The sequence below is a fragment of the Lycorma delicatula genome, chromosome 8, assembly GCF_047948215.1.
Source record: "Lycorma delicatula isolate Av1 chromosome 8, ASM4794821v1, whole genome shotgun sequence".
In the NCBI taxonomy this organism is placed as follows: domain Eukaryota; kingdom Metazoa; phylum Arthropoda; class Insecta; order Hemiptera; family Fulgoridae; genus Lycorma; species Lycorma delicatula.
The window spans coordinates 95,794,005-95,808,625 of record NC_134462.1 but is presented as its reverse complement, the minus strand read 5'-3'; the positions used below and the strand labels follow the sequence as shown (position 1 = coordinate 95,808,625).

The following is a 14,621-nucleotide window of genomic DNA, read 5'->3' as shown; positions in this document are numbered from 1 at the left end:
ACGTTTGGTTCAGTCGATTGCAATCAAAAGGAGAAAGGGGAGGTGCACAAGATTTTACAACAGTTCTAAATCCAAAATTTCAACATCCTACAGCTAATCGTTTTTTAGTTATGAGAGATACATACGTACGTACAGACGTCACGCCGAAACTAGTCAAAATGGATTCAGGGATGGTCAAAATGGATATTTCCGTTGAAATCTGAAAAACGAAGTTTTTCGCGATCACAATACTTCCTTTATTCGTACAAGGAAGTAAAAAATATATATTTCATAATCCCCGTTTATTAATTAAAACTATTAGATTTACTTACGTAATATTCTTTCAACAAATAAAATTAAAACGAATATTATTAATTATTTTAATTTTAAAAAAACTTTCCAGCAGAAAAAACTATTACACTGAAAACAGTAAATAACCGATAAATTTGTTGTCTAATAACGCCCAAATTCTGTGAAGTGAATGATAAAAGATGAACTTTTTCGGTGGATAAAACGGTTTTTTTTCAAAACGTTTTGATTATTTAACATAGCATAAAATAGTTCAAAAATTAGACAAAAGGAGAGTGTGTTTCTTCAGTTTATCTACCGTTGTCTGAAGAGATGTTTTTATAATGAAATGAAATCCTATACATTAACATAAAAATAAAAGGTGATCAGGGAGTGAAATATGGTCACCTAGGATTTTTTATCTTTATTATGATGTGAGTTATTACGAGTTTCGTAAGTTTCAAACTCGTAGGCAAAGATTAAAATATGACTAGTTTAATAATCGATACAATAATAACTATCTCTTTTTCAATTATAATTTAATTTTATAATCTATTTGTAATAATATCTATTTTTAATAGGTCCATCCGATCTGATCTTTTTCCTTTATGGTTTTATAAAGGATCTAGTGTATGTGCCTCCGCTACCTACAGGTCTTTTCGAGTACTGAAAAACCTGTCGCTTCCATTACATGCTAGTTAAAGTATGGAACGAACTCTCCTATTATTGTGTTATTTTTTGTGACTTTTGGTCACGCAAAACACAAAATAAATCAAATTAAAAAGTTTATTTGCAGAAGTCTCTGAAATATTGGACCCGTAAAAGAGGTCAAATGAGAGTTCTGATGCAGGAAAATTATATTTACAGTTTATTGTTTGCAGATGATCAGCTTATTTTGGCAGAAAATAAGGATGATATTTTGTATGTGATAGTGAGCTTAATTACTGAATACAAGAAATGGGGACTGGAAATTAATATACAAAAGACACAATACATGGTGGGCGGAGGAAAATGAGAGGATTTAGAAAAGTCGTTAGGAACTGTGAAACGTTCTGATGAATTTAAATATTTTGGAATAACATTAACATACGGTGAAAGAAATACTAAGGATATTATGAAATACTACGGATATTATGAACAAGATTATAAAGAGGATGAGAAATGTAAGAAGGTTGAAATCAGTTTTGTAGAATTGCTATATATCAATGAAAAATAAACATAATATTTTTTTAAAAACTTTAGTCGAAAGCAGTGTGTCGTATATCTCTGAGCTACGGACTCTACGTGAAATGATGAAACAGAGACTGACGGCTGTAGAAATGATGTACTGGCGTAGATGTTGCCAAGTTACACTGATGCATAGAGTCAGAAGTGATAGAGTAAAAGAAATTATGAAGGTTACATCATCTTTGATCGAGAATGTAGCAGTTAAACGGCTACTATGACCATATGCGCAGGTTGGGTCCAGACAGATTTCCTCGTCAAGTTTGAGAATGGCAGCCATCAAATAGAAGAAAGAGAGGAAGGCCATGGAGGGTGTGGGATCATGATGTGGTGAAGAGTACGGAGGAGCGTGGTTTCTTGGACGAAGCGACCCAGGATAAGAAGGCTCGGAGAGTAGGATGCGGGAAATGGCCTTAACGGCAAAAAAAAACCCAGCTAAATAAGTAATAATAATGATAAGAATAGATCTGCAAATTTGAAAGAAATTCTTAAAATAATATATATAGGGAAATATATAATAAGAAATATATATAGGGAAATAAGAGCAATAGGAAAATCAAAAAGGAAAGGAATGTAAGCTCTTTTGATACGTGATGTTATAGGAGAATTTTGAATTTTAGGTAATTTAATGAAGAACAAAATGAAGAAATCTTAAAAATGAATATGTAAAGAGAGAAATTTGTGGAAGAATCGTTTAGAGACGAATTAGGTCGGTGGGTCAATCCAGGTAATTCAGTGATAAAGGGATGAGTAAAAAGTAAAAACTATAGAGAAAGACAGAAATTGGAATGAATTAAATAGATCAGTGATTATGCAGAATGTAATAATTTCTGTTCAGGATAAAAAGTTACCGCAAAACAGAACGGAATGGAGAATAATATCAAACCGCTCAACTGAGTGATGACTCATAAATATTAAGTAAATTAACTTTTGAAGGGAAATTTGTATATTATTTATTTGAAATTTTTTTATCATCATTTCTTCGAATTGAATTGTTGTAAAGTATGTAGCCGATGTTATACAAAGTTCAAGATAAAATTCAACAAATTTACAGGGAAACTTCAGATAAAAATAACAGGTAATCTCGCATCAGAAACAGCCTTATTAAAACGTAATACAAAATTATTACTGCGATACAAGGAAAGGACTACAGAAACAGAATCGTATAAATAAAAAGTAGAAAAAATTACATACAAAAAATTTTTAATTGCTATTTATAAGTGTAAATTGACAATCGTAAATGGATAACAAAATATATTAAATTGATAACAAAATCTGAAAAGTGAACGAATACAATATTAATAACTAGCTAACCGTCGCAGCTTCGCCCGCACTATACGGTTACTTGCGTTTTCCGTAGCGGTCAATCTTTTTATTTTATATTTTTTAGTCAAGTAAGCAGAAACCGGTGCAGGCAGTCACACATGCAGTAACAGTGGCAGTGGCTATGTTATTTGAGCCACGTATGCCTTTCACCCCTCAAAAAAATCGGAATTAAAAAAACCCTAAAATGGTTTTTAAATATTTATCTGAAGAATATTTGCAAGCCCGAATCTACTGAATATTTCGTTTACTATAGTCGGAATTGGAAAAATTTACAATCATTGTTCAAAATTCTTTTTACCTTTCTTCATCACCTTTCAAGGTCGAATTACAAAAACTTAGAAATTGGTTTATTAACATGAAGATTACACTGACTAAAAATCAGGTTTATTTCTTAATTTGTTACCGAAAAATTAAAACAACATCAAGATTACAAAAAAAAATTCAAAAATCCATTTTAATCTTTGAAATTCGAAATTTCAAAAAATCTAGAAGTTGATTTTTAGATATTCATAATCATTTAGTTCAAACCAAGCTCATACAGTGATAGACATTCACAGTTCAAAATTCATTAATTAAATGGATTAAAGTTTGTGCTTCAAACGGCAAATCTCCACTACTAATACATTTTTTGTTGTAAATTTTTCGAGATGAAATTTATCCAAAATCCTTCTCAGTTATATCAAGAAACATGGATAAAAATTTAGTTGTGATTGATCGGGTAGTTTTTTTCATCCCGAACAAACAAAAACCCTCTTCCTCTTTATATAATAGTATAGATAGATTACTTTATTTAATGTAAATTTAATTCTACTGTTATGTAATATTATTCATTTGATTGTTTCGAATCATTCAATTCAAACCCTGTTCACAGTTCATTAATTCAATTCATTAAAGTTTTTGCTTAAACCGGCAACTATTTCATATATATTTTTTTGCGTTGATGAAATATACCCGGAAATCTTCTTAGTTATGCCAAGAAACATGGGTAAAAATTTAGTATCGATAGATCGGGTAGTTTTTTTGTTTATCCCGAACAAAAAAAAATCTCTTCCTCTTTATATAATAGTTTAGATTAATTAATAATAATTTTTCTTATCATTAATGTTTATTTTAATGTATCTATTCACATTTAGTTTTGCAAATTTCCCTCATCATCTATTGATGATGAGTCTATATCAAGCGAAAAGTGCATGTAGTTTTAAATTTACATTTTTCATAAGTGACTTCGACAATTTTTTTACAATTTAAAAAAATTAAAAAAAAAATCTAATCTCAAAAACACAACAAAAAAATCAAAATAATGATTTTTAATTATTTTTTAAATGTATACTTTTTAAAATCAGCCTCAAATTATATTATTTTTAAGGGTAAGATAATTTTTTCTGTTTTTAATTTGGTTCTAGCGAAAAAAATTAGTATTTAAATAATTGAAAAAATATTATAGTTTTAATGATTTTTTGAAGGCTATTTTTATTGTTAGTTTTTAAACGTTATTTTATATATTTTTGCATTGAGCATACTTATAATTTTAATGATTAATTATATTTTTTTACCAAATATTCTTATACCATAATAGTCACCAGATTATACTACGCATAGTTTATTATTCATAGAGTAATCTACTATTAATATATAATTACACCAAATTCGCTAACATATTAGTTTATAGATAAAAATAAAGATAAATATATACATTTACAATTTATACATTTATAACTAAAATATTCTCTAGGAATATTTTTATTAGGTTAAATTCGTATTGATGATATCTGTATTGTTTTTAAGAAAAATATTAGTAATTAAAAATACATCATAACGTTTTAACTAGTGATAAATGAAACAGCTCGTGAGTTAAATTTTTTAATTATGCATTAAGAACGAAAAAATAAATTCATAATTTACACATTAGTGGAAAAATAACTTTTAAAAATCGCATTAGTAGTCCATAACTTCGCTAAAAAGAAAATAACGTGTGAAAACAAAAAAATATAAACACGGTTTTTATGGCTACGTTTATCAGAGGGAGAAACATATTTTACAGATCGATGGATATTAATTAAAATTTTTTATCGATCAGTAAACTGTAATATCCAAAATCTCGACGTGTTCAATTAAAAATAAAAGGTGGAAAATAGATCTGAAAAACATTTAATGCAAAATTTTAAGTATTTATAAGTGCTTCTACATTATAAATCAATTTCTTACCAATAAATTTCTACAAACTACATAAATTTGTAAGTACTCTTTTTTTCGAGACCACGCGGTCGCCAACTCAAGATAAAATCTTATTTAATTTCTTTTCTTTGATTACAATTTTTTTTAACTGTTACACAGAATGTATCACGACGTTCTCCCGAGACTTTCATAATCTCAAGTGCAATTTGCCACGTCGCTAAACAAAATATACTTGTAAATTTTTTGATTTGTATTTCACCAGTTTCAGAAATCCAAGCGAAGCGTACAGTCTCCTGGGTTAGATGTTGAACTGCCTGTTTATGATAAGGATAAAACTTATTTCGTTTTAGTATCCCCCAAACCATCGAATGCGAAACTCTGATCCTCTTAGAAAGACGTCGCTGAACTGCATAGATAATAATTTCATCAATAACAGCGTCATGTTGGACAGATCGTTCGTAGCTGGTATAAATACTACATAATAAACCTGTTTTTCGAAGATTACGAAAAGACGCGCTAATTGTTTTAGGATCTGGAATCCTGAAATTTGAAAAAAGGAATTTAAAATTCTACTGTAGCATCACTCAAAATGAATACCATACCAGTTTATTCCTCTGTTGTAAATAAATACGTCATTAGTTCAATGGCAAACCAATCACGTTCAAACTAAAAACCACAGAAAACCTTCGCTAACTACAGCTCAGTTAACAGTACTCGATATACTTATTGTTCCTTATACGATGATTTAAACACTAATACAGTATTCCGTATTGTTGATCAGCTGTTGTTATTTTATTGCCAAAATTAAAATAATAATTTTTCAAATAATTTTATTGTATTTCTATCATTAATAAGAAACTTATTAACTATGTAATTTTTATTCATTTATTTTTATTTTATATTTGTTGTGGAATTTCCAGTTTCTTAAAATTTTTTAACAGTAAATTTTGTTTTTACAAAAGTTTCACATCGCCAAAAAAGAATTTGGTTTTTGTTAAATAAGTACTTCCCTGATGTAAATACTTTTCTAATGTGCTGTTTCTAAATAAATTAATAAATAAATTCTAAGTAATTAATAATTAAATATTCTAAATAAATTCAAATTTTTCTAACTTTTCTTTATTTTATTAAATTTTCTACAAGTTTTGTTTAAAAGTTTAACGTGTTTATTACTCATTTAACAAAGTTATTGTACGTCAAACATAAAAAAACAGGGTTTTATCCTAATTTATTAGTTTTGATTTATCAAACACTACTGGATATACGGTTCTGAGACCTATTTTATTCAATTTTTCAGGTCAAAAAACGTAAGAAACCACCTATTCTGTCTCTTAATCAATGTTCTGAAAATTTCAGTACGACCTCATTTCACTGGGGTACCTGAAATCCGAGCGAAATCTTTCACCAGCTGTAACTGGCAAACTAAGCATTTTAGGAAATATATTTATATGAATTTTTTCCATTATTTTCACGAGTAGAATGGGTTATGAAGGTCTCGGGAGAACTCGTGATACACTCTATAGAATCCAGTGCAACAGGACACACAAAAACAGTTAATTGATTCTTACCGAATTGAATTGTTTCTTCGATAATAATGATGATACTTTTGATTAAATAATAGTTTCTACAGTATCGTACAATTCATACATCCTCGGTAAATGTATGCGTATTAATAAATTGTCTATTCGACGTAAGTTAACTGTAGAAATAATAAAACGTAAAAATAAGAAAAAATCGTAGATAGTTAATATATATGTATGTAAACGATTCATGTTAGTAAAATAAAAAAAGAGAGAAACAAAATAAATGTAACCAAACGAATAACCTGAGCCTGCGGCAATCAAACTTTTGAAATTGCATGACACATATTTCTAAGAATACCGACTACAAGGCATTTTAAATGAATAGATACATTTAAATAATAGAATGCGGTTCCTAACGAAAAATCATCTTCATTAATCAACATTTTTTTCTTGAATTCATTAAGTGTAAAAATTTTAATTAATGTTATGTCTTTTTTTATATTGAGTACATTTATCTATTTTTTTCAACTTTGTCATAACTAAGCCACCTGTTGACGCGTTTCGTATATATTCCATTTAAAAATCGCTGTACTTGCCTATAAATGTTTCAAAATAAATTTAAAACTTATTTCTAAATATATTTCAAAACTACTGCTAGTACAGTGATTTTTGAAATTGGAATACATCCGAAAACATGTCAACATGTGATTTAGTTATGACGAAGCTAAAAAAGTAGATATATGTACTCAATATAAAAATTACTAGCCGGCCCGTCTAGCCAGAATCTGAACCCTTACCAGAAAGGGTATATATTTTAATGTTATTTCTTTTTATTTCCATCGGATAACCGGAACGGGGTGTAAGGATTTTACTTCAGTAGACGGTTCTGTAACCGATTCGGTTAAAATGGACGGATTAAGCGAAAAAGTTTGTTTAATCCTAGAATTTTTCTTTTTTGGTATGAATAAATGTTGTTACCATAGATAGCTTTCTATGAATTATTAAACTGGCGAGTGCGGTTTAAACTCTTTCCTGTACACTAATTAATATTACTTTTTTTTCACAATTTTAGACGACAGATCACTATAAAAGAATTTGTTTTTACTTATTTTTACTTGTGTTTTAATTACTTTGTTTAATTCGTTTTTACTTGTTTTTTTAACGGATCGTATTTTAAATAACTATTAAACAAATAATAAGTGGTAATTATACTGATTTTTAATTTCTCAAAAGACTTAATTTTCCTTTTTTTGAGACTGAAACTTTGTTTTGCTTCTTAAATTGTACTTTTTTTTTAATGTATAAATATAATATATCACGTCCCAAGTAACATCGATATCAGAAATATCTTTCTGTCATAGGCTAAGATACTTCAGTTAGTATCTCTGCTCCTTTTACATTCATATATAATTATCTTCTTTACTGAACCGATTGTTACTTTTGGTAGCTTTACTAGTAATTACATCATCCGTCATTTATTTATAAATAATCCTAATATAGCCGTTTATTTGATAACACTAACATATAATATAATTAAATCATCGTTTTTAATAACTAATAATGAACAAGATGTCGGATCATTTAAACATAAATTTTTAATTTAAAAAAACAAATGGATTACATTAAATCACGCTTAGTTTTTATTTTGAAGTTATAAAATTATAATAATTATTTATAACGATATAATTTTTGATAACCCTGAAAAATATAAATAAATTCGCGAAACAATTCTTTTAGCACTTTATATTGTCTCGTGTTTAAAGCACATGGATTAGAGTAAATACGACACATAGGCTTCATACCTCAACCACCACTACGTATGTACTCTACACCGACGTTAATCTTATCTAAATCATATCGATTAGTAAACGTTCTTAAAGTACGATTATGTATAAATTGGCTTTACGAAAACTAATGTGCTGTTAAATGAAAAATATTTTGTTTCACGAAAATACAGTTTGAAATCTACTTTGGAAACTTTTTCTATGTCGAGTTCAGTACTAATAGTGGAATTATAGTTTTTGTAAAATAAAAATCACAATAAGAATATTTATAACCGTATTACATACTGTAATTATTATATATTACATTTTAACTAAATGTATATGTTTATTTAATAAAACTTTATTAAAACAAAATTATTCGTTATTTTAATTATTTTATCAAAAGTTGTTTTTATCTAGTTGTGAATGTAAATTTTTAATATAATATCAGTTAGGCAAAAGTACATTATGAAAATAATATACATAAAAAGACTCTATCATGGCCACATGTTTGCTGACGGGGAGCCGTCTACAAGATGTATTTGCCAGTTAGTGCGTTGTGTGGTATTCTTGGGCGAATTTGTATCGTGACTGGATTGAAAGCGATTACATATCGTATCGATTGATCGCTTTTATTATGTTTCGATTAAAAGGGAAAACCAGGAACATTTTGATTTTTTTTTCTGAGTACCTCAAAGAATGGCGCCGCTGGTTCCATTACTTGCCGGCTGTTCTAGGTCGTTATTCCATACAAAGTGTTAAACGGAATAACCCAATCGCAGTTATGAGAGAGGGCGATGATAAACAAAGAAACCTTGTATTTTGAATAGCGGTATTCGCTATCGATGCTTTCTGAAGCTACAGTATTTTATATGTACAGTAATAGAATTCAATGATATTTTCGTATCATAATGCTATTCGGCTCTTAATATTTCTCTGTTTACATTTCATAATCTTAAATATATTAGTACGGATCACTCCTCTCCTTACGACAACAGTAATTGAACATAATAGTTGAGCACTCCTTTGAGAAAAAACCCGTATAGATCTTACTAGTAGTGTAACGTAAACAGAAAATCAAGTAATAATAGCGTGAAGAAAACTTACAACAAATTTTGTTCTTATAAAGTAATTAAACTATTAAATTTTCTTTTATACAAAAAAAAATGTTACTGTGTTTTTAAATAACACTATTAAAAAATCTTTTTAATCTGAATTTTCCCCTTCAGGATATGCATAAACAATAATTTTACAATATTATATATAATATTTATTTTGGTAATATAATTTTTATTAATTTTCATTATTTCTTGCAAATAATAATAATAATAATGTATTATTATGTGAGCAAGTTTTTTTTAGTTCTATTTATATCTTAAATAAAAATAAATTAAATTAAAATAAACTAAAATTTAAAGCCTTTGCATCTCCGTAGCGAAGTGGTAGCGTTTCAGCTTTTTACCCGGAGGTCCCGGGTTCGAATTCCAGATAGGCATGGCATTTTTCAGAGTTATAAAATTTCCATTTCATATTCTCATTCACAAACTTCGAAGATTATGTGGTGAATTAAAAACATTACACAAAAAAATAATAAAATATGGATTAAAATGTTTAAGATGACACCGATTTTTAAGTCAACATTTAAAGATCAATGGGTGCTTTTCTTAAAAATGATTTTACTTTTTTTTAATTTATATTTTCTTAAATAATTTTTATACTTTTACATATATATCTGGAGGATATAAGTTTTAAATTTTATTCTTCATGTTATGCCATGTAAATTACAAATTCTCTTTATCTTTGCCTAAATTACGTTATAACAGAAGTTACTATTTTGGCATTTATCGATGTAGAAAACTACAAAGAAAATCTTATATCGATAGATGTAATAGTTTGCTAGTGAATGGAATCCGCAATCTTTCAAATTACGTTATAACAGAAGTTACTATTTTGGCATTTATCGATGTAGAAAACTACAAAGAAAATCTTATATCGATAGATGTAATAGTTTGCTAGTGAATGGAATCCGCAATCTTTCTATTGCATAGGAGTAATGCTAAATATTTCTCTATTTTATAATAGTAATGATAATTATAATAAATGTTTTATTATTTTTTTAGTGGCCTTCACTTCCCTTTACAGCCATTCCAATCTTCATGAAGAAATTCTAATTATAGGGAAGCTGAGTGATCCTAGTCTAATGTGAAGAAAGTGCATAGAATAGTAAATAAAACTTTCCTATGCACACTAATACTATAAGGAAACGTATATGACTGGGGAACGTGATAACACTAAACTGAATATAAATATGATACTATACTACAAACTACAAAAGACATGGTAATACGGCAAACCAAAAACAATAAAACACTAACAATACAAACAAACAAAAATTATAATATTATTGTAGTAATATGTAATAATAACAATCCCCAAGTTCGAAACATACTATTTTTGTTCCACGTCCAGAGCGGCAGCAGCTAGCTGTACATAAGTGCAATACATATAGATGGCTAACGGGGCTCTAAGTAGTTTCCTTGGAAATGCGATCATTCTTTTTCCCTGACTTCCATCTTCAAGTCACTGTACCGACTGTATTTTTTGGCCATCTGCAGATCATGTAGATTTAAAAACGTGTTTTGGAACTGGATTTATATCATGTTTAGAGCTGGCGATATGGCGGCCAGGGTCAATATGATTGTAAGTGTAACAGAGAACTTTCCATTGTTCATATTTCCTCCGGATGGACCCCTCCAGCGGCTAACTGGAGGGGCCCAGGGAGGTTCAAAGATCCGGGGCACGCCCGATGGCCTCTCCGCCCGTACCTTGCGATATATTAACTGGCGAAACCATTTTTTATAGAAACATCTACTTCCACAATTTCCGAAGCAGAGGGTCCAAATAAAAACCCTCGACTTGTTTACTAAATAGTTCAGTAAGCGCTTTTTACATGAAGTTTATATAGAATGATATACGAACATATTTTTAGTAGAATCTGATATACGAAATAAAAAACCAATAATCAAAATCGTTTTATTAGCTCAAGGTTTCAAAGTGGGAAAAATAGAAATGTAGATTAGTCAAGTTGAAAACTTTTAAAAATTTCTAATATTTACCATTTATTAATTATAGAAAATGACTATCCCGTATTGAGAACAGAAAATAAGTATGATGCATTTTTTCACAACGGAAAACCCCTTTAATTTTTTGCATTACCTTAACCATGCCGTTTTTCTTATGGTTTTATTAAAGTAAAATACCCAAGGTATAAGAAACATTAATCTGAATTGCTTTTTATGAGAGTAATGATGTTTATTTTGCATTCAGTTTCTATGATGAGCAGAATATAAGTTGATATTTATAGAATAAATATGTTCTGCGTTTCGGTGATTTTGTGGGTGATTTTATAAATATTTGGTTCTGGCACTTAACATATTTACATGACTTTGTGACTTCAAAATATTACAGACGCTGAAGAAAATAAAATATAATTTTCCATTTTCAATTTCGTTATTTATTTAACTTATGTCAAGAAATAAAAAATGTAATAATAATAATAATAATAACAAAAATAAAAAGGCTTCAGTAAATTCTGATTGCATTATTATAGCTTCTCATGGTTTTAATGAATGAATTAAAAAACACAGAAAACATATTTTAAAAAAGCCCCGTTTTAGAAAAATTTGAATCTAAAATAAATAACTTCATTCGTTAAATATTACTTTAAATAGCGTTATAGTGTTCAAATTTAATATATTTTTTTTAATTAGAAAATAAACATTTAACAATTGTCATTTATTAATTAATATTAGTAATTAATAAAGAAAAAAATGTTATTGAAATGAAAAGTAATTCATTTCTTACCGGTTGTATTTCTTGGTCCAGCGATGTTGACGGCTAGTTGTTATGGTACACCGATATACAATGAATGGATACTCTAGATGTGTGTGTAAAAGAGAGGTGGTAAAAACATAGTAGACAAAAGTGGGGTGTGGTATTCTTCGTTGAATATAATATAGGTGGGGATGGAATTAGTATGACTAAACATGACAAAATTCACTCTCTTTGTCGAAAGTGTAAGTTACGCGTCGATGTTACTGTATTTATTGTATAAAAAAATCTAGTACAGAAATTACAAGTAACTAACCTTTATCAATAAGTAAAACATTAAGATTTAATAATATTACGATGTGAATTTAACTTAAGAAAAATTAATAATTATTATTCCTTGTAACCCCTATTATTTTGCATTTAATTTTTACTTTCTCGGCTATACCTGTACTGCTTCTGCAGCTGCGTAGCTATAAAGGAGGAAAAGTATAATGATCGGCCAAAAGTTTAGTTATGGGAGTTTTTCCAAATAACGACGTTTCAAGACCCATTTATCAAAAAGTATAAATAAGAATAAATAATTTAAGGAAGATACTTTTACCAATGCTGGTCTGTTTTTTTTACTAATATCTCCGGATTCGCTTAAAATAAATACTTCATAAATAGTTCAAATAATTTCTATATTGATGACATTAAAATTTGGGAACATTAAAAAAAATTAAATGGGGGTAATGGTAATTTTCATTAGTTGAATTTTTAAACTTTTTGGGGTTTATTACGATGAAAGTATTTTTTAAGGTATTTAAACAAAGTTTAAAGTCAATCGGATTTATTAGTGGGAGATATTCAACATTATTTTTAAACAATTTTTCCTTGATATCTCGAAAAACGTTGATCAAAAAAGTAGAAATTTAGCAAAAACATTTGGTTTCTATATATATATATATATATATATATATATAAGTATAATTTTTTTTTCTTTAATTGGTGAAGCTATACAGAAGCTTTGAAAGCTTACGTGGAATATGGAAATGGAATTTTGTTGTCTATGAAAGATACCATGCCTGACCGGGATTCGAACCCGGGACTTCCGGATGAAAGGCCGACATGTTACCACTACGCCACGAGATCGCCAAAACTTGGTTTACATACATATATTTATATATTCCACATATGCATATACATATTATATATATATATATTCCACTTGACTGATTTTGGAGCCCATCCGACGATGGGCACGATATGTATGTTTTTATTTTAAGTAAATTATATTTTTTTTTTTTTTTTTGTCTTCAGTCATTTGACTGGTTTGATGCAGCTCTCCAAGATTCCCTATCTAGTGCTAGTCGTTTCATTTCAGTATACCCTCTACATCCTACATCCCCAACAATTTGTTTTACATACTCCAAACGTGGCCTGCCTACACAATTTTTCCCTTCTACCTGTCCTTCCAATATTAAAGCGACTATTCCAGGATGCCTTAATATGTGGCCTATAAGTCTGTCTCTTCTTTTAACTATATTTTTCCAAATGCTTCTTTCTTCATCTATTTGCCGCAATACCTCTTCATTTGTCACTTTAGCCACCCATCTGATTTTTAACATTCTCCTATAGCACCACATTTCAAAAGCTTCTAATCTTTTCTTCTGAGATACTCCGATTGTCCAAGTCTCACTTCCATATAAAGCGACACTCCAAACATACACTTTCAAAAATCTTTTCCTGACATTTAAATTAATTTTTGATGTAAACAAATTATATTTCTTACTGAAGGCTCGTTTAGCTTGTGCTATTCGGCATTTTATATCGGTCCTGCTTCGTCCATCTTTAGTAATTTTACTTCCCAAATAACAAAATTCTTCTACCTCCATAATCTTTTCTCCTCCTATTTTCACATTCAGCGGTCCATCTTTGTTATTTCTACTACATTTATATTTATATTTTTACATTTATATATTTATATTTACATTTATATTTTTTTAACGTTGTTAAATAACACTGAACGAAATCGGGCCGATTTATTAGAGTAAATTACTCCAAAAAATAAAAACTTTTAATCCCTAAAAAACAAGAGGCTGGATGGTTTCTGTACTTAAAAATCAATCAAATTTTTAAACTTTATTTTTTATTTTGTGGAAAAACACCTGGCGGTAATGTAGAGACATGAGAACTTTTTTTAAAAAAAAAGGGGTCTCGTGGGTTCCGAAATAGAAGTAAAGGTTTTTTATGATATCTGTTTTTCTAGTTGTGGCTGTTATTAAAACTGTTATGTGAAGTGGCTGTTGAGCTAGAGGATAAAATGGAACCCAAATCTTTTACTAAAGATTTTTATTTTATTTTTTAACTATTTTACTTTATATACAATATAATTTTGATGACAAAAAGTCATTTTGTCAAGAAAGTCAAATGTAATCCAAAATTTTTATTTAAAATTTTAATATTTTTCTCAATTATAGTTTTAATACTCCATAGTATTTAAGCGTCATTTGATCAAGGTGCTAAAATCGAG

At 28.6% G+C, this 14,621-nt stretch overlaps 1 protein-coding gene across 3 annotated transcripts in view; it reads right to left on the bottom strand.

Moving 5' to 3' along the window:
- Positions 1-14,621, bottom strand: part of LOC142328934 (ABC transporter G family member 23-like) — a 226,270-nt gene that overhangs the window by 149,327 nt on the left and 62,322 nt on the right. Inside the window, exon 1 of one of the 3 annotated variants that reach the window (XM_075373113.1) lies at positions 12,143-12,219. The exons of the other annotated variants lie outside the window; for them this stretch is intronic. The gene's annotated coding sequence lies outside the window, so the exon portion shown is untranslated. Of the gene's footprint in view, positions 1-12,142; positions 12,220-14,621 lie in introns of those variants that run through there. 3 annotated transcript variants of the gene reach the window in all.